The sequence below is a fragment of the Cavia porcellus genome, unplaced genomic scaffold, assembly GCF_034190915.1.
Source record: "Cavia porcellus strain 051 isolate PalLab524CR breed Dunkin Hartley unplaced genomic scaffold, mCavPor4.1 scaffold_15, whole genome shotgun sequence".
Lineage (NCBI taxonomy): Eukaryota > Metazoa > Chordata > Mammalia > Rodentia > Caviidae > Cavia > Cavia porcellus.
In genome coordinates, this window is record NW_026947498.1 from 9,830,221 (window position 1) to 9,856,022 (window position 25,802).

Genomic DNA, 25,802 nt, shown 5'->3' on the forward strand with positions numbered 1-25,802 from the left:
AGTCACCTGGAGGAAGGTCAAGGCCCTAGGCCACCTCATCCCCAAAGGCTTCTCCTAAGGAAAAGGACGTTTTCCTGCATAATTTGAATTCATCATGCCCAAGAGTGTTATATGGCTGGGTGTGGTGGCACACACTTGTAACCCCAAGCCCTCAGGAGGCTGAGACAAGATTGCCTCGAGTTCAAGGCCAGCCTGGGCTACAAAGTGAGTTCAAGGCCAGCCTGAATTACAGAGCAAGACTCTATCTCGGAAAAAAAAAGAGGAAGGAAGAGGAGGGGAAGGAGGAAGAGGAGGAACACATGCAGTCTACACTCAAATGTCCCAGTTATCCAAGCCCCCGTCAAGGACCAGGAAATCTGCCTCCCGCACTGAGACCAAGTCTCTGACCTGCTTTCTCAGATCTTCGCTGTAGTGTTGTTTCAGGAGTCAAAGCGCTGTTTCATAACTGCCCTGCAATCTTCATTTCCTGACTGCGTCCTGGTTGTTCCAGGCTGGGTGATCGCGAGTCAGAGCCTTCGGCCCGTGATGTCAGTTTCTCCAGTGACGTCTGTGTGGACACCCAGGCCTCTGTCGAGAGCGGGAGCTGCCTGTGGAATTAGTAAGTCACCTGAGGTCCTGCATGCCACCCTGTGTCCAACTCGTTCCCCAGTGTCACCTCTGAGGGGCACTGACTCTGGACAGTTCACAAGAGGCATCATGTTCCATCTGATGCCATCTCTTCTGCCCTGCTCTGTTCTGCTCTTGCATTCCAGACCTGAGGGAGGGAAGCCCCTCTGTCCGGGCATCATGAAGCACACTTGGCGGGAGGCGGCGTTTGGAGAAGTGGAAGGAGGTCTCAAGCACTGCACTTGATGCTTGGCTTCACTCACGCTCATAGGTAGGGCAGGCAGGCACCCAACGCCTCCCCATCACCAATGGAGAGTGGGTCGGAGGAGCAGGCTGGGGTTACAGTACAGTGCCAGCTGCAGTGAGTGGGAACCGGAGGTGCCATTCTGGGCACTGGCGAGCACACAGTCCCCTGGGGACGTGTGTCAAGTGCCACAGAACGACACCTCGAGAAACTCCTGAGAAGCCCTGTGCAGAGCCGAGAAAAGGCTGAGTGAGTCTCTAGCATTCGACCCAGCGTCTGATGTGGGAGAGGAAGAACGGACAATGGCAGCCTGGATTGCACACAGGCGAATGGAGACTGAAGTGCGCTGAGGGCATTGTAGTCAGGGGAAGGAGGGAGTGGGCCCTGCATCCCTGGGTGCACCAGGATCTGCCCTGGGCACGCATAGCTGAGCCGCACCCCAGGAGGAAAGAATCCCCAAGGCTCGCCCAGAGTGGGGTGTGTGTGTGTGTGTGTACGCGCGCGCGCATGCACACATGTGTGTCACTTCTGAAAGATGCTCCAGCCTACGGGCATCTTCATAGGACCCAGGTGCACTGTGGTGATTTCTGGGGCCTCCTCTGCACTGCTGGGCCCTCCAGGGCCCCCACTTTTCTGTCCCCCACCTCTCATTTTGTTTCACTTTGTGGATAAAAAGAGTTTCAAATGGTCTCCCCAGCATCTCTTGCAGACAACCAGAGTAGGGAGACATGTTAGTGAAGAGAGTGCAGGCCTAACTTCCCAGGCTCAACGTTAAGGTCTTTATTTTAGGGCTCAAATTCTATATTTTGCAGAAAGAGATACAGAGAGAGGGAAAGCACTCAGCAAAGGAAATCTAATCCAATTGAATAAGAAGTCCAGGGTCCGATCAGGATTTGGAATCTGGCCCATAGTTTTGTTGAGGAGGGAGAAGAAATTAAAGCTTTTACAAGAGTAAAAATAAAGTCATCATGTGAAGGAATTTATCAGAAAGCAAGCTCTGAGGGCTTAGAGTGAGTTAAGCCACTTGTGAAACGGGCCAGAAGACAGCAGAAACCAACAAATCCTGTAAACACACTCATTTATAGGGGGAGTGTGCTAATCTTAGAATGGTACAGTGAGGGCTGTCCTCGGGTCCACTCAGCCTAACTCCAGTCACCCTTAACTACTCTGCTTACTGCTCTTTGGGACCAATGTCTCAGCAGCTAAACTTTCAATGACACTAGGAAGTGAGCCCCAAATCAGGGGCCACCTCATCCCCAGACCTCTCTCCAACTGCCAAAGCCTCATGCCTGACCCTACACTGTCCACACTGGCCTCCTGCACCATCCACAGGGCAGGCACCGTCCACACCACAGCCCCACAACAGTCCTTGCATCTGTCTCACCCCACCAGTGCCTAGACAAGCAGAAAGCACAGAAGGGACAGCGTCCACCTCACACAGGACTGGACTGTGTCCCCCTGCCTGCCAGGGGCTTGATTTTAAACACACAACTTGCACGGGTCAGGCTCTGGAAACCTCAGGTTAGGCTTCCCTAACCCTAACCCTAGCCCTTACCCTGGAAAGTCCAGCAACAGACCGGCACCTCCCTGAGTCCCACCATCCCTGCCCGACCACAGACCTGGCTTCCCCCTCCCCTGACGCTGTCATCGGCCCTCCGGAGAGAACTGAGATTCCTGACTCGCTCGGGGACCCCAACAGAAGGCCTCTGCACCTGAGGACCCCACCCATGCTGTGGAACATCTGTGTCTACATCTGTGTGCCCAGAGCCTCCCACCCGAGCCCCCCAGGCAGGCCCAGTTCCCAGAAAGGAGCCACAGTCTGACTCTGGGTGAGGGTGAGAGTCTGGAGTCTGGCCATGGAGCCATGACACTTAGCTCCCAGGCCCTGGTGGTCACTCACCCAGGAGGGACAGGACCGACACCCTGAAGGTCACCTACAACACCTTCTGCAGTGACAGAGCCTCACACAAGGACCAGCCCACAAGGGTCTTTGACAGCATGCAGATCAGCGTCCTGGTGAGCCTTGGATCCATAAGCCTGGGGCTCCAGCCCAGCTCACTGGCCTCTGAGGGGCCTCTGTGAGAACCAGTGACCCAGGGAGGAACAGAGGCTGGTTTGGGGACAGCGCCAGGGGAGGAGGCAGAGGGTCCACCTGCAGCCCGACCCTGCTCCCTCAGCCTCCTCCGGGCTGACCGGACCCTCCCAGCATGGGTCTCACCATGTCCACAGGGCACTCGCCTGCCCTGGGCCAGGTCTCAGCTCAGGGCACCCAGGTACTTGCAGGACCACGAAGGCGAAGCCAGTATAGGACAGCGCCCCCTAGGGGCAGCATTGGGCCATGCAGGGCAGGTTTTTCCCATTGTGACTTCTTTGAGTTTTTGTTCCCTCGTGGGTCCCTGATGCATAACTGTATCAGTCAGGGTTTACTAGAGAAACAGATATAACACAAGGCAACAAGTGAATAATAAATTACAATATTGGCTTATGATGGTCACAGAGTTGGATGAGGAAGCGCTGATGTAAGGCTGAAAAATCTAGACTGGAAAGTAGAAGGCAGAAATCTAGACTTTGGTCCCAGGTCTGTGCCAGCAGCTGAAGGCAAGTCCAGAGCGCTCCAGCTGCCATCCTCCCTCGCTTCCCTTTTACTGCACACAGGTTGCTGGCTCTTGGCTGGGGAGGGTCCTTTACGCCCGCCCACCTCCCTGCCCTCCTCTGCAAAAGCTCGGGTGCAAAGTGAGGCCCTGTCCCTGCTGAGTCACTGTGCTAAACTTCTGGCCTTCTCAAGCTGACACAGTGCACCGGTTATTACAGATATAACAAGAACTTCCTGACAAAACAGCAAGGCGAGTGAGATGCCATGTATGTCCCAGAGAAGGCCCGGGAAGGACAGCACATGTGCTGTAAGTGTGAGCAACACGAGTGCAGGGAACGTGCTCCCTCCCGGGTGAGGACTGGCTCAGGTGTGGTCATTGCAGTTCCGTAAGATTCTGCTTTCCTCTCTCCTTCACTCCTTTTACTCTGATCTCTGTCTTTCTTCTCTTCTGTTCCTTTTGGATTTGCATGGTCCTGGTTTTTTCTAGGACCCCAAAATGTATCCTTAGCTTTGTTACTCAGTACTGCTGGCTTTTAAGGTATTAACTAAGGTCTTCTTTCCTTGAACCATGTCATTTTGGCCTCTGGGTTTGGTGTGCTGTGCTTGGGTTATCTTCTGAGTTCCTCCTGATTTCTTCTGTGACCCACTGATCATTCAAGAGGGTGTTAACTTTTCATCTCCATGTGTTTGCATAATTTCTGTGGTTTCTTTGGCTGATGAGTTTTGCTTTTATTCCGCCATGCAAGGTCTTCTTTCAATCCCTTCACCATAACGTACTTTCAAGAAAGTTTCATGTGCTTCTGAGGAAAATGAGGGCTCTATCTGTGGATGAAGTCTGTGTGTTTAGTGGTGTCAGGGTGCGTGGCCCTACCCTTCAGCTCCCGTGACTCTTGGGCTGCCGTACTTGGTACAAAAACAAGCAGAGGTGGCCGAGTTCTACTAAGACTTCCAGGTGCAAGCTGCATGCCAGATTTGACTCTCAAGAGATCATGTTCAGTACTAAACCCCAAAATGATTCAAGGTCTAGGGGAACAGTGACTGTCATCACTAGGACCCCAGGCAGGAATCGAGTCCTTGCTCCCCACCTCACAGTGTGACATAAGCCTCCCTCCCCAGAAGAGAAGGCTCGGTCCCAGGCTGCCAACTCAGAGGTCTGTAGAGCTTGTCTCAGCCACAGGGCTTCGTACTGAGAAAGCAGATTTTGAGGACTTGAATGCACTTACAAGCCACACGGTGGTGCCACGGAGCAGCAATTATGCAGACTAGACCAGGATGGCGAACCTCTTAGAGTTTTCAACGGACGGACGAACAGCCCCTGCAGCACCTGTGCCACAGGTTCACCACCCTGGTGCCTCCTGCTGGCCCAGACCCCTAAGGTCAGTCTGCACCTGCTAGTCCAGGTCAGAGGGGAGCAAAGAAAGGAGCCTCAATTGCTGGGATGGGAGCTGGGATGGGACCTTTGGGATTTGTTTTGTTTCACGTTAACTTACAGATAGGGCTGCTTGGAAGTGACAGTTCGGTCCCTGGCCCAGGTGGAGGAGGGAAGTCCCTGACAAGCAAATTGTTAATTGTGATGGAGCCGTGAGTGACTCCTCCTAGGCGAATCAATTCAAACCAGTGTGGAGGGGCAGTAAAGCATAGAGACCCCTCATTCTTCGAAGCTGGTGTCTGGAGAAGCTGGGGTCCTCGCGTTGTCCCCACTACCCCTGGGCACAAAATCATGAAGATCCCAAGGGCCAGGATGCAGCCCTGGGTACAGCAGAGGGCAAGCTTCCACGCACAGGCCCTGTGCTCCGTCCCTGCTCTGAGGACCCCACACATGTGGTAATCTCACTGCAGCAGGTGCAGGCGCTGCCTCTCCACTGGCTCTGGGCCTCTCACAGAGCCAGAAGTGTGGGTGCCCCTGATGCCTCCCCACTGCTCCTCCCTGGGCTGGGCAGAGTCACCCTAAGGTCCTTGTGCTTCTCCAGAGCATCCTAGCACCCCTGCTCATCCCATGTCCTTATTCCTCTGTCCTGCCCAGATGGGCCCACTCCCTCCCGAGTGCCACATAGCAGAGTTCTCCGGAACGGAAGCCAGAGACTACTCTTTAGCCAAGCCCTGCACTCAGGAGGTCAGGGGTCACACTCCAGACCTCTCCTGGTGAGTTCGAGGGCCACATCTTCTCCTAGAGGCCAGACTTCTGTCCAGAAACTGTGCTTCCTCTCAAACAAAAGCCCATATTCCATGGCTCCCCCAGGGGCTACAGACCCCAGCGTTAGGATTCGGTGTGCACAGGAGATAACCCTTGAGTGGAAACTGAGGCATAAGGTACAGTTGTGTTCAGTTGCATGGGTTGGACACTGCCCCAGGTCAGCTCAGCAAGCCCCTGTCGATATCCTCTGCTGGCCTGGTGAGGTGTCAGGACATCATGGGGAAAGTGCCCCACTCGTGAATAAACCAGCGCATGTCAGAACTGTGTGAGCTCCTCGAATCACTCCCTGGCTGCCTGCCTCCACCTGGGTTTCACTGCCTCATCACCGCCCGCCCATCCCTCTGCCTCCTTGTGGCAAAGCTGGTGCTCCAACAGCACAGGTGGCTGCAGTGGCAGGGAGGCCCCTGAGACCGAGCCCTGTCCCTGGGATGCAGTGAAGTCCACTCGTGCTTAGTAGCTTGTTCTTTTCTTCTCTCCGTCAGCACTGGGGGTTGAACGCAGGACCTTGCCCTGAGCTACACCCCCGAGCCTTCTTTTTATTTTTCATTTGGTCACTGGATCACTAAGCAGCCCAGGCTGGCCTTGAACTTGCGACAATTCAGCCTCAATCTCCCAGAGTGCTGGGATTACAGGTGTGCACCACTGCTGGCTCCTCCTATGTCGCAGCATTACACTTGCTCCTTCCCATCCACATGGTTGTGAGGGATTCTGGACACCGCACTTTTATTTAGAAATCACCCCTTTCTCGACCATCGGTAGCTGGAAGCTGTGTTGAGAAGTTGTCTGAAGACGCTTCTACTCCGGGGTTTCAAGGAGAGAATTTTCAAATTGCTTTCAGGGGTCTTGTGGGGTTCTTAGGTGGATGCCATGTGTCCCACATGGAGGTGAGCTGTTCTTGCAGCCTCAGCTCCTGGAGGACACCCCCATCAGGATGCACTCAGGTCTTGGACCTGTAGGCTCCAGGAGGCTGTCACCCTACACCCGGGTCACAGCTGAGAGTGTCGCCTTGCTGGTGCCTCCCTCATAGTCATCTATGTAGGCTGCCTCTCCCCGGAACCTTCCAGCACTATTGTAAATCACCACATCTTGGTGTCCAGCAACATGAGCATGCAATGCCCATTTGTGGGGGCCGGTGAACAGCAAGTTCCACGTGAGGCCTCTGGTCCTGCGGTGGCACCTTAACCAAGCACCGTACCCCTGCCCAAGGTCAACATCAGACCCCTGCATGTGAGCTCCACAGAGGCCAAGCAACTCCTTACCCAGAGCTGGACCTCTTGCTCCCCTGGGGGTCCTTGCCCTTAGAACTACGATCGGGGTGGGAATGTATTTTGAGGGTTGCAGCCTGTCACTTGGCTGTCCCCAGCCTGCTGGGGCCCCAGTTTCTTTGAGGCCCAGACTCCCTGACCTCTCCTAGGCCAACAACTGCACATAGCTGCCTCTTTGCCTGGCCATGGGCTCGATCCCAGCTCTCCCTCTGCCCCCTGGCTCCCTGACACCCCCAGTCTCACTGCCCCAGCAGCCTCGTTGAGCCATTTCTACCCCCATTGCAGACTGCCACTACTGCTGCCATGTGCCAGCGCCTGCTCCGTGCTCAGCTCTCATAAGCTTTGCGTCAGTTCTGAGAGCTCTTGACCTCTGGGAAGTCTCTGGAGTCTCTCCAGATGATCCATGCGGCTGTCAGAAGCGGGTCTGTCTGCTCTAGTCTCTGGTCCAGTGGGCTGCTTCCTTTGCAGGGGCCCTGGCCTGGGCCTCAGGCTCATCTCTGGCTACTTCGTGGGCCAGGATTTAGATTCTGCTCATAGCTATGGCCCGAAGCCCCAAGAGTGGGCTCTGGTCTTTCCCGGCCCTAACACTGCCCTTCCTTATCTTCATGGCCTTGCTGGGCTGCAGCCCTGCTTCATCTCTGTGTGAGCACAGCGCACCGCCCTGCAAAGCAGCAGCTCGGTCTCCTCAGCTCTGCAGCTGTGGGCGTTGCCGGCTCGGCTTCTCCTCAGCACGCGTTCTGGACGATTCGCTAGCAGCACACAGCTCTTCTTTCAGCTCTGCCGCAGGCTCCCGCCTGGGCCCAGGCTGTGGCAATCCTGCTGCACTGGGCCAGCTGCCCTGTCACTGTTCAGGTCAGGGAGGTGCACCTGAGGTTCCAGCAGCCCAAAGAGGAGACACAGAGCCAAGGGCTGGATTTGACGTGTTCGCACTCAGGGCCACTCCACTCAAGCACTGGCCCAGCAGTGCAGCTAGGTACAGGGGTGAGGCGCCAGCAGGGACCTTGCTTATGCAAGATTACGGACCTTGACGGCATCAGTTACTGACACCCAGACACCAGCAGGGGCACAGCCCTGAGGTCCTGCTGACTTGGACCCAACCTTTCCTGGACGTCACCCTGCAAGGCCTGGTCCGCATCCCAGCCTTCGTTTTTCCCTGCACGGGTTTCAGAAAGTGAAAATGCTATTCCTGCACACTTCTCACGGAATGTTTTCATCTGCTTTCCTGACCACACTGGAGGTCACTGAAAGTTAACATTCTTGTGTGTGACTCTATATTCCAAGACAAAAGGGGGGATTCTGCTGTTCTGATTTAAAACATATTGTGTCTTCCCCAGGAAAAGAAACAATCTGCCCTGGGGCGCTGCACTCCGAGCCTGAGGCAGAGGCTGAGAAGCTGGGGCTTGGCCCAGGGAACCTAGGGAGACCCTGTCGGAAAAGTACCAAAGCGGGGAGCAGGGTGCAGCTCTATGCAGAGGCTCTGGGGTCACTCCAGCCTCGAAATCAAACACAAAGAAGAGGAGGGGGTCCGAATTCAAACCTCTCCTGAGGGTTTTCCAAAATAATAGGTTTTACATTGCTAACGCCAGGTGCAGGGGCGCAGAGTGTAACCCCGCACCAGGGACCCAGTGACACAGGAAGACAGCGAGTTAGCAAGCCAAGATTTAACAAGGTTTTATTTCAAAGTGAAAAATAAGAAAAGAGTTGGGGTTGTCACTCGGTGAGAAGGCCCTAGGTTCAGTCCCCAGGACCAACAAAAAATTAGTAAGCAAGAAAACCTAGTAAATAAAATAAGATGCAAAAGATATACAGCTATTTTCAGGTGATGAAGGTAAAAAAAGAGAGAGAGAATTATAAATAAAATGTTTTCTGTAATAAATTGAGATTTCTATTCTAAGGATTTTTCTGAGGCGGAAAAACATGAGAAGGTAGAACAGAAACTACAGGGGTAAACAATTGTAGGAGACCTGGGTGGGTGGCAGAGGGTACAGAAGAACAGTTGTAAAAATAAAAAGAAATTTGTATTACAGTGCATGTCACTATAATTTAAATGTTATTTTAACACACCAGTGGAAAACTAAAATCCAACCTTCTATGATTAAAGTGACAAGGTTTTCTTAAAATATTGATCTTTTAATAATACTCAGCAAGTACTGGCTTAGAAATCAGGGAGCACAGGGCTGGGGGGGTTAGCTCAGCCATGTAAGCGCCTTCCTGGCAAGGGCAAGGTCCTGAGTCAGATCCCCAGTACCAAAAAAAGAAAAGAAAAGCAAACTGAGCGTGTGGATTTGACAGAGTTTTGATTATTTAAGGGCGGGGTCTTAGTGTCAGAGGTTTCCAAGTGTCCATTTGGTGCACAGTTTTTAATCATTAGTTTCTAACTCTAGTTAAGTAAACAGCTCTGGTCCCAGGTCACCACGAGCCTGGCACCCTTTCTCTGAGGGCTAAGCGTCATCTGAATGTTATGTAGAAGTTTATAAAAGAAAGACACGTAAATCAAGCACATGTGAGGTAACAACTATGGTCACATTTCTTACCATTTACATCCCACGTGCACTGAAGCCCAATGTGCTCAGGAGACTCGGGCATCTGTGCCCTTTGTCCTCAGCAGCGTGAGGGGCAAAGAGCCCCACGACCTGGCTGGCACTACCCTGTCTGACCCCGCCCGCGTGTGCTGGCCAGGACCAAACGTGGGTTCTGTCAGGGTGCTTCCATCTCTGTCAGTGCTTTTACCTGTCACAGTGAGCATCACGGGGCCACAGCTAGCCGGGTCCCTGACCTCACACGGGTGATGAAGCCAGGGGTGGCGCTGCAGGGAGGGTGATGCAGAAGACAGAAAGCCGCCACAAAAAGTGTGCGGGGCGCTGGAAGCACAGCCTCCCCGGTCTCTGTCCCTGGCTCCTTCCATCAGGTGAGAAGCTCGTGTCCCCCCAGAACTTGTCACAGCCCGATGACTCTGCAGCCTGCCTCCAGGTGGCTCCAGGCCACAGTACCTGCCCCAGGCACCATGGCCTACATGCAGGGTCTTTTGGTGGGCTCTGTTTGATGCCTTTCTGCCTGTTTGTCCATGACAACGACCTGTCTCTGGGATCTATAGAAAGACGACTTAAAGTGAGTGACCAAGCGGACACATGTGTACAGCGGTGCATAACATGGTGACCCCAGAGGGCTTACACCTCCACAGTGACCCCAGCGTGCTCACACCTACACGGTGACCCCAGAGTGCTCACACATACACACTGGAACCTCAGTTCACAGACAGGCAGAGTTGAAAACAAGAACAAAATTTTGCCAAACGCTCCTGTTTGCAAACAAAACTGTCTGCCAACAGAAGCACTCATGACCCCAGGCAGCACTGACCATATTTTTATAAATTAACTAAGAGTCTCCCCTAACTGGCAGCCCCTCCTCTGGTCTTCTTTGCATTTTCCTGGAGGCCAGGAGGGGCTGCCACCTTGGTCTGAGCCCTTGTGTTCTCTGCTCTGCCTGTCCGCTGTCCCTCTAAGTGCTCTGCTATTCATCCCAAGGCCATCTGGCGCTTTTCTAGTCCTGGTTTTTCCTTCTCTCTCCTTTTAATTCTCCACCAATAAAGTTTTAACTCTTCCTAGTCAGGGTTAGCCAGCAAGCCCAGTGAGGGTCTCTCTCCGTTCCTTTGCTGCCCGCAGAACCCTAACCCTACGCTACCCTTGAAGTTTCACTTCAGAGGTAAAAACTAAGCTGGAACTCGAAGGACTTCTGTGCATCTGTGATGCTAAACAGCAAGGGTTCCCCATATGAAATGCATAGCCCTCCCTCCCCAGTATCCAGGTCTTCTAAACCCAAAGCAGAGGGGACCCCTCAAGCTCAAGTCTTTCAAACTGCAGATGCTGCAGACATTCACAGGTTTCTGTTCCTGGCTCCTTAACCTGTCGTGATGGTCCTCTCAGACTAAAGCTAACGACACATGCCCACACGCATTCCGAGCAGTGCCACACTGATAGTTAAAAGATTAACACTGGTTGGCTGAGACGCACATCATCACAGGTCCCTGAGGAACCTGACAGCAAAGACCGAGTTCTCTGCACTCTGCAAACCCTCTGTGCCAGCCACACGTCGGGTCACTGCTCTGCCAGCCTAGGCTGCACTGGGGCCCTCAGCCAGTAAAACACAGAAAACAGTCAACAAGCAGCCACCCCCAGCTGCTGTGGCTGTGGGTGAGTAATGGAGAAGCGAATTATCCTTTTCTCAACAGCACGATAAAGCAAGGAAACCGCCGCCCGCCTGCAGAGCCCTCACCTGCGGCTGCTGCAGCCAAGACACCGCCAGGTCTAGGAGGAGTTCTGCCCTGGCAGGCCACGGCCCTCCCTTGGCCATTCCCCTGAGGAAGAAGTGTGCAGACAGCTGACCTCTAAAGTCTATGTCTCCAGGGCACCGTCAGTCTGGCCACAGCGGTCTGATGCTTTATTACCTTGTGCTCCGAGCAGTTGATTCGATTCCATTTGGTGCAAATGGATTTTTTTTTCAATCTCCTTTTAAAGCCCAGGCCAGACTTTATCATATGTAACTAGCTTAGCTGAGTCCTTGGCTCCTTAGAGAAATGGCTGGTTCCAGGCTGAGACAGACGACGTGCAAAGCAAGCGTGGAACAGACACACACTGATAGGGACGCGTGCCCAGGACGCTGATTCAGCGGAAGGAGTGCCTGCAGCCAAACCTGCACGCAGCTGAGGGCCCAAAGGAGCGACGGCAGGGACAGATTATCAAGGGAGCAAAAAGGAGTACACCCCAAAACTGTAAAGAGAAGAGACTGTCTTCTATATGAAAGATCCTGGCTACTACATATAGAAAGAACTGCTTAGCAGAGAACACAGACGTTATTGAATAAAAGGCTCAGGAAAGTCAGGAGAACCCACGTGTCTAAGATCAGACATTAACCAGAAAGGCAAAATGGTGCCTTTACAGTAGGATAATCCAGTTGAAGTCACCTTAACCGGAGTGTCAGTACTGTCACTAATTAAGGAGAAAACTGTTACCATGTGCCCACAGGACATTACCTGCATCCTGCCAGAAACATTTAGCCTGAATCAAAGTGTAATGGGATAATTCAGACAAGTTCAGGTACAGCGGTATCTCACAAACATGGACTGGCCCCTTAAACATGTTTGGATCAGGAGGGACAAAAGAGGGTCAGAGGGCCACTTACATTAAAAGAGACTAACAACCTGACAGCCAAAGGCAGTACTGGTTTGGGAAGAAGGTAGCTGTAATAGACATTCTTAGGGAAATTGAGAAAGTCTGAATGTGGACTGTGTGGCGTCCTGTGGATGTGAAATGTCCTGACCGCCCACCATTATGCTAGCGCTCTGTGGGAACACGGCCTCGTGCCTATGCCGAGCAGGCAGAGGTATTCAGGGGTGAAGAGTCACGAGGTCTCTGACCGCCTCGCAAACTGCAGGTGAAAGCTGAGGGAGGGAGAGGAAATAAGCGTGCTGGGTGAACATTCGGTGTGCACCAGCAAAGACACAGGGCGCACAGCACACAGAGCCAAGCTGTGCCTGCAGCCGTGTCAGAGTAAAGCTAAAGAAAGAACAGGTGAGGCCAGAGCTGTGGGTGCCTCTTCCCATACGGGCTCGGCAGGGAATAAACTAGATTCTTTTAAATTAAATAAGATAGAATAAGTGAGCCTCAACTTGAAGGCTAACAACACAGCACAACACAGTGCTTACCCGAAAGCGCTGACACTGACCAGAGCAGGCCTAAGCATCCTGGAGCGGCCGACCCTCCGGTCACTTCGGGCTCAGACACTGGCAGGTGTCCTCAGGACCTAAGCAGAAGAGGTGACCACTGCCCTGAGTAACTGCTGCTCCTCACTATTCCAGAGCAAGAGCCTCCCCGAGCTTTCCAGATGAGGAGAGAAGGGGTCCCTGTATTTGACTTTGGCTCCTTGGAATTGGGGGAGGGCTGTGGATTATTTCTCTTGGAGATTAACTGTGACTCTGAGGTGACATTTACTGATTGGTTGAGCATGGCCTAATTTATAGCACAGACTTTACACTGGAGTTTGGCAGTTCCAGGCCCACCCTGTTTTGTTTGTTGTTGTCTAGTCTACCATACCCTTTCCCATCCCCTCGTCACGATCTGGCAAGTGCATATTTGTAATTGGAATTCTAACATGTTAATTCCCATCTACCACTTCCAGTGCAAACTACAGCAAGAATAAGGACAGTAAGGGTATTTATAATTATGGGCGGCCAAGGGGTCCTAAGTCCGGCCAGGATGAAGGATCCTCAGATCCAAGGCCTTGACGCAGGGCCCAACTTGGATTTTATTAATTCATGAAGAGAGCAATGGCTGGAGAGTGAGTGACCGGGAGGATGGCAGGAGAGGCCTGAGTGCTGTGAGCTGGGCTGGCAGGAGCCCCGGAAGTATCTCTGAAGCATGCAAAGAAAGGTGTGCAGAAAGAGCGAGCTGCATAACCAACTGAGGCAGCATTTGACGTTTTGGGGCCAGTGCTTCAGCTCTGCTGTGCAAGCTTTTCTCCCCTGAGAAGTCATGGCCTCTTATCTTGAGGCCCAACCCAGCTGACAGCCCTGGGCTCTTTATCCCACCCGGCTCAACCATGTTTCTCAATGGGAGTCGCGGGACAGGGGAACAGTGCTGCTGTCTGGCTTCAAAGATTACGAAGCAGCCCCTCGGCCAGCCCTGGTACATTGCTTAGAGCCAGCTGAAGGGGAAAGGAGATGGCCCGGCCAGTTCTATGTGGATCAGTGCATAGAGACCGGCCGGGTTTAGCCAAAGTGAAAGTAACTGCTCTTTAGTCAAGAAGTGTCGTCCAGGTGCTGCTGATTCACAATTAGGGAAATTCCCTGAAGAGTTCAGATTTTCACCTGACCATGGAAAACTAGAGGATTTAACAGTGCTGGATCCACACTCTTCAGCAACAGCTAGCTGGAGCTGGCACAGGGAAGGGACAGGGCTCCGGCTGTCCACCAGATCCACCTCTTGGTCTTCTGACACAGGTATCCACTCATGTGACCATTTCTCTTGTCCACCTGGTCTCTGGACACATGGGAGCCAAGAGCTGGGCATACATCAGAAGAGTGAGCATATGCCGGGTTGGAGATCAACCCACACGACGTAAAACGCAGAACCACAGGAGTTTGCAGTAGGTTATCTTCAACACAGCTGTCCAGGGCTTAGAGATGCACTGCTACAAGATGAACCATTCCCTGCAAAGTTTTGTACACTGAAGCCCTCATCCCCAACACCTAAGACTGTGAATTTATTGGGAAATAGAATCATTCCAGATTCTAAGCCAATAGGAGGTCATTCTGGAGTAGGTGACCCCTAATTCAATAGGACCGTGGTCCTTGTGAAATGAGAGAAATTTGGACACACACATGAACACCGCAGGGAGCTGGAGGCAGTGGTCAGGTGGGCAGGCCCCCAAGGGTGCCCACATTCTGAGCTCTGCAGCTTTGTGCATAGCAGGCCCGCTAAAAGGGCTGATAAGAATATGTGGATAATCTTTAAATTAATAAAATGCATTACAGAGAGCTACAGGAAAATGGCACAGCAGTGAGCAGTGAAGAAAGAGCCCCCCCAAGTTCAGTGTCCAGACCCTGGAGTACAGCAACATGAGGAAGGAGGAGGAGGAGGGGGTCCCATGGACACAGGAAGGATCTGAACTGAGACTTGGAGCCCACGGAGAGAGATAATTCAGGAATCCAGGGAAAACCAAGGGGCGGTGGCCCTGCCAGCTGGGGAGAACCCACAAGGAAGACACCCCTCTGCCTCCGGGGCCCACAGTGGGGCCATGGCCAATGCACTTCCAGCAGGGCTGTGGCATGAAGCCAAGGTAGCACCTGTCTGTCTCTCTTGTCTATGCCTCTTGTCTATGACCCTCTTGTCTATGCCTGGACTTTGCTGACCCAGTGGCTCAGTCCTGGGTCTCTCTGGGTGCTGCATCAGCAGGGGAACTCTGGGGCAGGAAGGACACTCATGTCCCTGCAGTGGGATAGACACACAAGCACAGGCAGCTGGACAGCTGGGCATTTGGGGACAAATAGAAAGCAAGAAAAGAAGTATCCATGCTTCCAGCTGGTCACTTTGGTCCCTGGCAAAGGCCATGGCCTGTGTTACCACAGCAGATCACAGCCAGGCTGGAAATGCCTATCCATGAAATGACGTGGCTACCCTGAGTCCCTGTCTGTCCACCGCTGGTGAGACCTCTGCTCCACTGGGCTCAGTGTGAGACTGAACATAAACCAAGTGGCCACTGAGTCCTCCCCGATACTGAAAGAAGCCACAGTGGCAGCAAGGACAGGCCCCGCTGCTTCCGGGGCTTCTGGGCCAGCCCACACTGAGCAGGTGGCTGCTGGTTTCTTCCAGCCTGGTATGAACCTCCCAAGCTTCTGCCCCAGGCCACCTCACTCTGGCCCAGCCCTAGTGCCTGTTTTATAAAGTCCAGCCACCCGGCCTCTGCACTGCCATAGCAACATCAGTAGAGGTGAGACACTTGGAGGGATGAGGGCGGATGCACTGGACTGCACTCTGCCCCCGAGACACTGTGGAAAGTTCACAGCAACGCGTTCATCACCGCCCCACCTGCACTCCACCGAGGGCCCAGACCTCCACAGGGCCACATTGTGCTACGATCCCACTCTGGACACCACCATCATGACTGGGGCACAGATCCCTGGTGGGGATGGGACTGGGGGGGGAGGGGCCCAAGGCCAGTAAGGTCCTGGCTGCTGCAACCCTCACCGACACTTGGAGCCCTGCTCTCTTCGACCTTCGCTTGGGTTGCAGTGGCTCCATGACATAGCAGCTCAGCACCCTGTCCCTTGGCAAGCTCTAGTAGCCATCCATTGGTCACTGTGTCAGAATCTGAAGTCAGCTTGCCTCTTGGGCTTTCAGCTAAGCCCTGGTACTGACGACCACCACTGTGCAGGCCCTGGTGGGCCAGGAACCACAGAAGACAGCAAAGAGCTTGCAGGACCATCACAGGTGGGTCCAGTTTTATTACAAGAAACTAGTTTACTGAAAACCAACTCCGATATCCCAGAAACAGGGAAGGAGGGCTGGGGAGCCACCCCTGGTCCTAGGCAGCCCAGGTGGTCTCCTCACAGCTGGCCAGATGCACTGCAGCCTGGACATCCTGCCATGCTCCCTCTGCAGCCGCTGGAGTCCATACCTGCCCGATCCTCATTCTGCAAAATCCATGGAGTTCAGGGTCTTCTGCTTTGCACTGAAAATGCAGGGACATGTGACATCCACTGTGTTTCTGAACTCTACAGGGAGTGCACCTCGCCTGGGGTCGCCCTGCCCCACACTAGATCTACAGCCCACTGCTCCCATCCGCCTGCACTGCCCTTCCACCAGCTCCCCACCTTCCCCTTTCTTCCCTGGTCCCTGTAAGATGACAGGGATATAGCACAGCCATCGGGCAAAACAGCATGCAGGACACCCAGCTGGACTGCACTCCTACCTCCTGTCCACATCTCTGCTGTCCAGTCCCTTGGTTCTATGCACAGTGTGTGTGTGTCTGCTGCCGGCTGGTTGACCGGCAGGAGCAGCAAAAGGTCCAAATGTGGGCACCTACGGCAGCCCAGGTGCTTCTCACAGTTCATATAGCCAGCAGAGGCTGTGGCCCTGCAGGGATCAGGGTCCTCATCTGTAGGCCACAGAGGTGAAGGGTGGGCCTGAAGGGCCTGGACACAGGGTAGGCTCACTGGCCCCTTCTCGGGAGGCCAGCCGAGAGGGCAGACCCCTGGGGTGGCGGGCTTCACGCGGAGGGCGCTGCCTGTACCCCAAAGTGGTTAGCATTCTAGCATGAGCCTCGGGGCCAGGAAGTCATCAGTCTCATCCATCACCTGAGGGGCACAGCCCATGTGAGATGTGAACTTCAAGGTCCGAGGTTCCAGCAACTGGGGACAACTCCAGAGGGGAAGGAATGGGGCAGGGGCCCCAGGGGTGTGTCCAGTATAGGCCTGGGCCTGGGGTTCGGAGTGAGAAGCTGGCAGATGGGGCTTTGTGCATCCGAGGAGAGGGAACAGGGGGTTGGCTGTCCCTCCAGGACACTCCTCACCTGAGGCTCCAGCATCTAAGTGAACAGCAGGGAGCATAGGACACCCCAGGCCCCAGACACCTGCCTCGGGTCATCACCCTCCTTGCCTGAGGATAATGCTGGGGAACAGGGCCAGCTTCTGCCCCCAGGGAACCTGGTACCCAGCCTGGAGTTACTGGCTCTCATGTTGCCCTTGGCATCCAGCAGGATGTCCCCTGGCCACGATTCCAGAAGGTGCCACTCTCGGCGTGGCAGTGGCAAAGGGTGCTGAGCAGGCACCCTGGCCGCACAGTGCCCTGCGCCCCACGGGCTGTTAGACCAGGTCATCTGCTTCGATGACTAGAAATGAGTCCATCTGGTTGGAGAGACACAGCCTTGCTGGATCCATCTCAGCGGAAGTAAGCAGGAGCTGCCCTTTGTGTCTCAAGCAGGACTTTCAAGGCCACAGCAGTCCTGGGGGAAGGAGCTGAGCCAGTGGCACCGGCCACACTTGCCATGTCCGCAGGTCTTAGGTCCCGGTGGGGTCCTGCGGGAGCCTTCACCTGAAGGGCAGCTTTGAAGGCTGCCCCACTGTCACTCGAGCGTGGTCTCTGCTCTGGCTCAGCATCCCGGACTCACTGCCAGCACCATCCCCGCCGCACCTCCACGACCACAGTGACACCAGCGGGCAGCTCGGAGGCACGGAGGCTCTGTCTGGATGATGTGAAGCAGTGCGGTTATACGGGGCCCTGCAGAGCGCTGTCACAGCCTGATGTGCAGGTCCCTGCACAGCAACTGTCTCCCCATCCCGCCCACCTCCCGATTCCTGGTGACTCCCCTTTCTGTGGGTTCAGCCTTTTGCGGGGAGGGAAGGGTGCGCTCCTGGGTGTAATCGAGTATTGTGTGTCTGTAATCAGGAGGGTCAGAAGAAGGACTCTCGGCTTCACCTCTCACTGCACACCTACAGATCAAAGTGCCACCATGTGTACCCTGACACACAGCTTGTTAATTAGACCTCAACAGAAGTAAAACCAAAACAAAGAAACTGGCAAACAAATACACACCCAGTAAACCATTGCCCAGAATCTCCCTGTAACTACAGAATAAGCAGCCTGTCTCAGTCTGCCCCGAGGTGACGGCACACAGCGAGCCAGGACTCACCAAGCTCAGAAATCCCCTTTCCCTGTGTCCTCGAGGCCCAAGCATGGCCACTGCACTGACGCACCAAGCTGGGCCTCCTCCTCAGCATGGCCACACACAGCCCTGCTCCCCCTGGGAGCCTCTCACGTCCCCCCCTCCCCCAGCTCTGGGCACCCGTCAGCTGAAGCCCCAAGGCCACTCATGCTGGCTGAAGTACACACTCCAGCCGGGCCACACAGCTACAGCGAAGCACGCTGGGTGACCCACCGGGGCACGTGCTCAGCACTGCAGAGCGAGAAGACGAGCAGGGCTCTGGCCCAGCTCTGCAAACTCTGCTGTTTTACCCTTGCAGCTCAGTGAGGGAGGCATTAAATTAAAGAAGAAAAAGAGCATGGTTTTGTTTGGATTTTTGTTTTGTTTTGTGGCACTGGGGATTAAAACCAGAGCCTTTGTTCTGGGTATTAAAACTAAGCCCTTCTCTATTTTGAGACAAGGTCTCACTAAATCACTAAATTGCCCGGGCTGGAATCAACTTGTGATCCTCCTGCCTCAGCCTCCGGGAGTGCTGTGATTATGGGCTGTGTCACAGGGCCCAGCAAAGGCCCAGTTACTGAAAAGTCGGCAAAGCTTTCCTTACACACAGCAGCATGATCTGAAGAAGATGCGATGGGTACCCAAAAGGTAGCCTGGAAATTAAACAAGTACATGAAAAAGTAAACGCAAGCAGACAAATAGCAGATGGCCAGCAGCACAACTCACAGAGCTAAATTTTAGGAGCAGCCTAGATGGTCACCAACAAGGGAGTTCTACTCAGACATAAAGAAGAAATTCACAGGATTTGTAGGAAAACAGATGTACCTTGAGACCATAAAGTGAAATAAAGCAGACACATGGCCTTGAATATCACATGGTTCCTCTTACATGAGAAAGCCAAAGTGTAAGTAAATTAAAGGGCAAAATAAAAAACAGCAAGATAGATCTTTTGCCAAAAGAAAAGGGACAAACAGACTGAAGACGTGTTATGCACACGACCAATCTCCACAGAGAATGTGACCACTGTGGAATGCAAACATTAGCTAACAAAAAGAAAAAACACATTGCAACTGAAATCCCCTTTATCAGAAAGGAACAATTTAAAAATGAAGTCTCCTGGTGATGCTGTGACATGGCGCTGAGCAGGAGTGGGAGGAGCCAGTGTGACCTCCCTCACCCTAGTGAGCGAGGCCTCAGCAATGCACAGACCTGATGTGAAGACACACATGCCCGGGGTGCTGCAGGTACACACACAGGGCCCAGAAGCGAGTGAACCCCAGTGACAGCAGGCAGCCCGTGAGCCTGGAATCCTGACCATCACCAAGCAAAGGGGAAGGCTTCCGGGGGCATGTGGCCTGGAAGGAGCCTGGAGGTTGGTTTCCGTCCTCAGCAGGGCCATACCCCAGTGTCAGTACCCACCCAGCCTGTGGCAGCCCCTGGGCTCCATCCCTGGAACAACTACAACAATCTGCCTGAACTGAAAATCAACAATCAGGTCCGTCTGCCCCTCTGTCTGTCCATGTGTCCCACTGTGTGAGCCAGGAATTCTGCACAGCATCCCTTTGCCTCCCTCTGAGGACACCCAGAGATACATACAGGAGCAGCAGAGTCCCGGCAGCCTCCATCTACAAGAGAAACTGCTGGGGATTTAGCTCAGCGGCATAAGCAACCTGCCTTGCAAGCAGGTGGTCGTTTGATCCCTGGTACCGGAAAAAAAAATGCTTTAAATGGTACATTTTGGGGGCTGGGGATTTAGCTCAGTGGCATAAAGCGCCTGCCTTGCAAGCCTGTGGTTGTGTGTTCGATCCCTGGTACCAGTAAAAATACAAAAAAAAAAAAAAGAGAGAGAAACTGGATCAGTGACCTACAACATGCTCAGTATCACAGACCAGAGCCGGGCAAGTTCTCAGGTGGGATTCAGCTGAACAACTTCCAGAGGAGTGACCCCAAATCTTTATAAACCCTCCAGAAAACAGAACAAAGGGAATTCTAACTCATTCTGAGGAAGGATCACTCCAACACCCCAAAGTAGACACAGTGTCAGAAGGAAAATGACAGAACATGAATTCTCTTTCAGGCAGGTGTAAAAATCCTCCACAAAATACTAGCAGTGTGGAAAAGGACTTGTGTACCCTGAGCGTGTGAGAGGGATTCCGGGTGTGTAAAGCCATCAGTGTAACTCACTACAGCCACAGAGGAGGTGTTTGCCAGAGCCCAACTCTCACTTCACTACTGATAAAACTCAGCAGGCAGCGCGGAGGGGAGGGGACATCCCCAGCTTTTCAGCAGTCACACCTGCGCCCCTCAAGGACTGCAGCCTCAAGGCCCTGACTGGCCATCACTCCCAAGAGGCCAGTCCCCAAGGCAGGGAGCCTGGGCCTAGGCTGGCAGGACTGGCAGTGAGAGCTGCTTCACTGAGCCGGGATCCTGACATTCCAGCAAGGCCAGGCCTGACTGGGTTCTGTCCCTTTCCCCAGGAACAACGGGAACAGTGTGCTCCATGTACAGAGGTGAGCCGATGCATAAAACCTTCACATCGGCAGGCACAGAAAGACACACGGCCTGATCTCACTCGCATGTGCCAGCAAACAAGACACACTCCACAGCAGGAGAGAAGCACGGTGGTCACTAGAGGCCTGGACAGGGTGGGCAGCGCCAAGGCTCCACACCCAGGTGCCTCCAGTTCCAACGGTTTAGTATGCATTCTACAGAGTACAAGAGAGGAGGCCACAGCCCCACTCCAAAGAAATGACCAATGTTTGGGTGGGGGAGAGGAACATTCCCTATCCTGACTACATCTTTGGGCAAATTAATATGCACACTTACCAGAAGTTAAATCTTTGAAATGTAAGCTTCCAGGATTGCTCCGCCTCTGGAAAGCAGTGGATTTCCTCCCTCCCTCACTTGCATACTGACTGGGAGTCCAGGGAAGGACTGGCAGGGCTGGGTGCAGGGTGGGCCCAGCTCACCTGAAGGGCCAGGCAGCTACACAGGATCTTGGTGCCCAGAGGCCTGGGGCTCAGCTCTCAGCCTGACACCAGGGCACTGCTCAGGGTTGTCCCAGCGGCCCTGCGGGAGGGGGAGCACCACATGGTCACCAGGACTGGCCGTGGGCTTCATACACAATCCCACCTCCTTTTCACTTAAAAATGGTGAGTGTGAACACACAGGCATCCCAAGTAAATGACCCCAGATACCACACCTCTCCCACCCCACAGGCCACCCACCCAGGGCCAGAAACACTCTCAGCACCCCCAAACTCTGTCCATGCTCCTGGTCGATTCCTGAGTAGCACGGGGACCCCTGCTGGGGCTCTGAGCAGGTGCCTCTTGGGGTTGGGCCCTGTCTGACAGTCCCTGAGGGCCCTGTCCTGTGTGCAGTCTGCCTCCTTGACACCTTTCCCCAAGTGGCGCTGTCTGTGGGCCTGGGCACCTCCATGTGTGCCTCAGAGGGAGCCCACCAGAGGCAGTCATGCAACCTGCCACGTTAGACAGGCCTGCATCTCCCCCAGGCATTGCATCCATTTCTACAGCTCCGGAAGGTAAAGCACGCACACATACCGTCCGCACGTGCACGTTTCAGGGGCAGTAGCACTGTTTGCCCAGCTGAGGACACCACCCCAGCTGTCACCAGGCCTTTGTACCCTTACCCCAAGGAGACTCAACCTGTCCCACAATGAACCCCACACGGGGCTGTCCCGGCTTTGGGTGCCTGCCGCCGAGGCCTCCTTGGAGGCAGAGACATGTTCAGGGGCTTCCAGAGGGACAGCGGCAGCCACGGCCCGACGCCACACTGGGGGCCACGGAGACACCGCACCTCCCACCAAGGCACTCTGTCCCCGAACTCCCTGGGCCAGGACGGAGCCCGCGGTCCACAGATAGTCCACCGGGCAGCGCCGCAGCCTGGATCCTGACCTTGCCCCGCTGGGCCTGGGCGGTCTGAACCGAGTCCCTGGCTGCGTCCTGGCCCTGCGCACGTTGCTGCGCGCCCCCGCCCCGAAGCGCGACCGTTAGGATCCCCAACCGCCGCGGGCTTGGCTCGAGACGTGGGCAGCAGGAGGGGGCAGGGCGAGAGCGCGCGGACACTGCAGACCCCGAGTCCCAACCCCGCCCCGGGGCCCACCCCCCCGTGCCCAGAGTCCCGGGACCAGGAGATCGCACACCTGGCCCCACGTCCACGCAGAGCCTGGGGCCCCCTAGCCGCTCCGCTTCACCGACCCTCGGGCCCTGAGGCCGCGGATAGCTGGCTGCGCCGGCAGGTCTGGCCAAGGGGCAGGGACCCCAGAGCCCCGCGCCCCCAACCGCGCCCGCCTGCTCACTTGTCCCTGCCGCGGAGCTGGGCCCGGGTCCGGGGCTGGCTCTCGGTCCTGGTACATATGGCCGCTGCACTCGAGGCCGCACCTAGACCCCAGACCCGGAGCTCAGAGGTCCGCAGCCGCCAGGGCCAGCATCTATGGTGGGATTGGGGGGGCGGGGCCCGAGAATGTGGGAGGGAAGTCGGGCTGGACTCCGATGCGATGGGCGGGGCTTGGAGGAATGGAGTGCTCCTATTGGATGAGGTGGGGCTTGGGGGCGGGGCTCAGGGGGGACGGAGGGGGGCTGGGGTGGGGTGCTCTCAAGGCCAGGTTGAGGTGGCTCCGCCTCTCCTGGCGCCCGCCCTCTCCTGAGGCTGAGACACACAGTAAGCCCTGTAACTAACTAGCGGTGAAGCCCTGGAGCCTCTGGAGAAATAACCGACAACCAACGGAGGTTGCTAGTAGAAGCCGTTTGTTAGGCAGCAATAGCGCACTGGTACTGCAGGGGTCACCCCAAGGCGCACGATGGGTGGGTGTTTCATAGCGTTGCTCCCTGCAGTGGCGATCAGATAATTAACAACACAAGCAAACATCTGGAGAAGAATGCACAGTTCGCAGAACAAGAGCCAGACAAACCCAACATTTCAACAATCGCTGAATTTGAGACGGTCATCAAATGCTCTTTTCGGCCTACCAAACCAGTGAAGATCATAGATGCATGTGGTGATATTATGTGTTACCAAGAGTGGAGGAACCAAACTCTTCATCTCTAATCACTGGGTGTGCACACTGGAACAGTGCACTGGAAGGTACTTTAGTGGCATCTAGCAATAGTGATTGTGGGCACATCCTTTTGCCTAGGAATTCTTCTACTTCTTGGCACCTTCCCCAGAGACTCTGGCCTCTGCCTGTATTAGCCAGTTTTCCGTTACTGTAAGGAAATGCCTGACATGATGCATTTATAAAGAGGAAAGGTTTATTTTGGTTCAGGGGCCTTGAGGTTTCAGGCCAAGACTGGATAGACCAGTAAGACAGGTGGGGGAGGGCCTGTGCATGGTGGAGCAGAGCAAGGGGGCAGGTGGTGCCCCACAGTCCTTCTCCAGGGTACACTCCCGGGTAACCCGGCCCCAGCTACGGGGAGTTCCACCTCTTCCCACTTTGCAGACCAAGCCATGAGACATGGGCTTTGGGGGGATGTTCACCATCCAAACCTCAGTGGTTCCCAGGGCGAACCTTGTGCAGAGTTGCTCCCAGCAACACTTTTTCTTGAAATAAGATCTCACCATGTGGGTCAGGCTGGTCTTGAACTCACTATGATTTCCCTGCCTCAGCCTCCCAAATGCTGGAGTACAGGCATGCACCACCACACCCAGCAACACTTTACTATAGAAAGAATCTGAAAAAACCTGTGTGCCCAACAAGAGGGAATGAACAGCCAGAGCAGCTGTGCAGTGGGGCAGAGCCCACAACCACCCATAAGCAAAGCAAGCTGCCAGCTGTTTCCAATGGTGACCTCAGCCTGGCAAAAGTTTAAAGAACCCATGACATCATGGGTTTTTTGCTGCTGCCTGTCATTAAGAATCAAGACTGAAACCACTGAGGTAAGTTGCCTCTGCGAAACAAAGGGAAAGAGTAAGAGACAGAGGCTAAATGAGACCGATGTCATAGCTGTTTCAGGAAAAACGGCAAATGTAGGAAAATTGAGTCAACAGTAGCCAGGAGCTCAGGAGAAGGAAGGAAATTTTATCTAACGCCCTTGGTCCTCAGAGAGTGATCACTAAAGTCTGAGGCGCTGATTACAAGCTTGTCATTTTTATACAGTGGCAAGCAGGAGTCACAGCAGCTCAGCACAGCTGAAGGCCACGGCACAGTGGGCAAGATGTGGTACGCACAGCATGTCTAGCAAAGCTGTCTCTAGCACACTCGCACAGGCTTTAACTTGATCAGAAATCATGTGAGTTAGCTGAATTTAGTGGCAGAGAACAGAATGGCTGTGAGCAGGCCGAAATTTCTGTTTCACATAAAAAACAGCAACTCTTAGCCGCTTATGACAGTGGGTTGGGGGGGGGGTCTCTCATGTTGTGCTCTGTACTTTTCTGTTAAATTTTTCCCTAAGGAAAAGAATTTTTATGAAATTTTTTCTTAAAAATGAAAATCTTATGAAAATATTTTCCTTACAAAGTTGCAATTTTTCGAGAGGGAAAGAAAGTGACAGGTTGCTAGGTCGCTGGGTGGAGAGCTTCTCTGGGAAAAACAGCCCAGACGCTAGAATGGAGAGGGCCGGACGAGATTAGAGGGATTTTCACGACCCAGGAGGAAACTGAGGAAAAAGAAAAATAGAAGAGGAAGGAAAACCTCGGGTGGAGGGCTGGAGCCAGATGCGCTCACTGGGACCCGCCCCATGCTGTGCTGCGCACCCCGTGGAGTTGGGTGATTCAGGGTCATGATAAAGCCGCGGCTGCCAATAACGGGAGTTGGTGAGTCCTGGGCCCTTGGTGGGAGGACACAGCACAGCGTGGAGTGGAGCCAAGGTGGAGAGCTGCAGTAATTCTCGGTGAGTACTGGAAATTGGGTCCCGAGGCAGTGATGGCCAGCTGGAAGACATATTGGAGTTGAGCAGAACGGGCCTAAACCCAAACTGCAGTGCTGTTAGTCAGCTGCCCTGGCCTAGAGAGGACTGGTGGGACCTGCTTGGGTTGGGTCACACCCCTGGTCGGGCCCCTATAGCCAGGGATGAAACTGTCCTGAACCTGTGACGTCTTACAGCTCAGCCTAAGTTGCTGAAGGCACTCGCCGGTTGACTGGCTCAGAGACAAGGGGTCAGCCTGCATCGTCCTTACATGCACCTCAGATAACAGCAAACTGGAGAGGGCAGCAAGCCCCCAGCCAGCACACTTCAGAAAAACCATAAGCAATACAAAGAGGGCCTGAGACCTTCACCACACACCTGTCTGAAAGAAACCAGAAACATGACAAGAGAAAAAAATAAGAAAAAACCTCCAACTGCTGATCCTGGGAAAATAAGCCCAGGAGAGGTAAATACAAAAGAGAACCAGTGTGGCAATCATGCAATTTTGGCCACAACATCAGTGGACATAAAGAAATACCTTCGTGACCTCATAGATAAACTTAAAACTGAAATTCTAATCCAAGTGAGGCAAGATATAAAAAGATTAATAAAAGAAATACTAAGCCCCTCTCAAGAAGACACAGATGGAAGAATGGAGGAAGCCAGAAAAAGAAGAGAAACCTTTGGTGAAGAATATAAACAAAATCTAGAATACATGAAACAGACCCAAAGAGATTACCAGGAAATTAAAAACTCCATTGAAAGCCAGCAAAATGCCTTGACAGAAACTAAAGTTAGCCTTTCAAAACTTAAAGATAGATTTGCAATGTGTGATTGTGAA

The 25,802-nt window shown here is 53.9% G+C and overlaps 1 long non-coding RNA gene across 3 annotated transcripts; it reads right to left on the reverse strand.

Moving 5' to 3' along the window:
• Window positions 1-15,865: 15,865 nt before the first annotated feature.
• Window positions 15,866-22,564, reverse strand: LOC106026260 (uncharacterized). 3 transcript variants are annotated; one of them, XR_002789806.2, is made up of 4 exons: window positions 22,417-22,564; window positions 21,068-21,167; window positions 16,368-17,639; window positions 15,866-16,127 (listed from the first exon to the last, which is right to left on the reverse strand). It is a non-coding gene; the product is annotated as an uncharacterized LOC106026260 (long non-coding RNA). The 3 variants fall into 3 exon arrangements; XR_001199867.3 differs by having other exon boundaries at window positions 20,925-21,167; XR_002789805.2 differs by having other exon boundaries at window positions 20,925-21,167; window positions 22,261-22,564.
• Window positions 22,565-25,802: the final 3,238 nt, after the last annotated feature.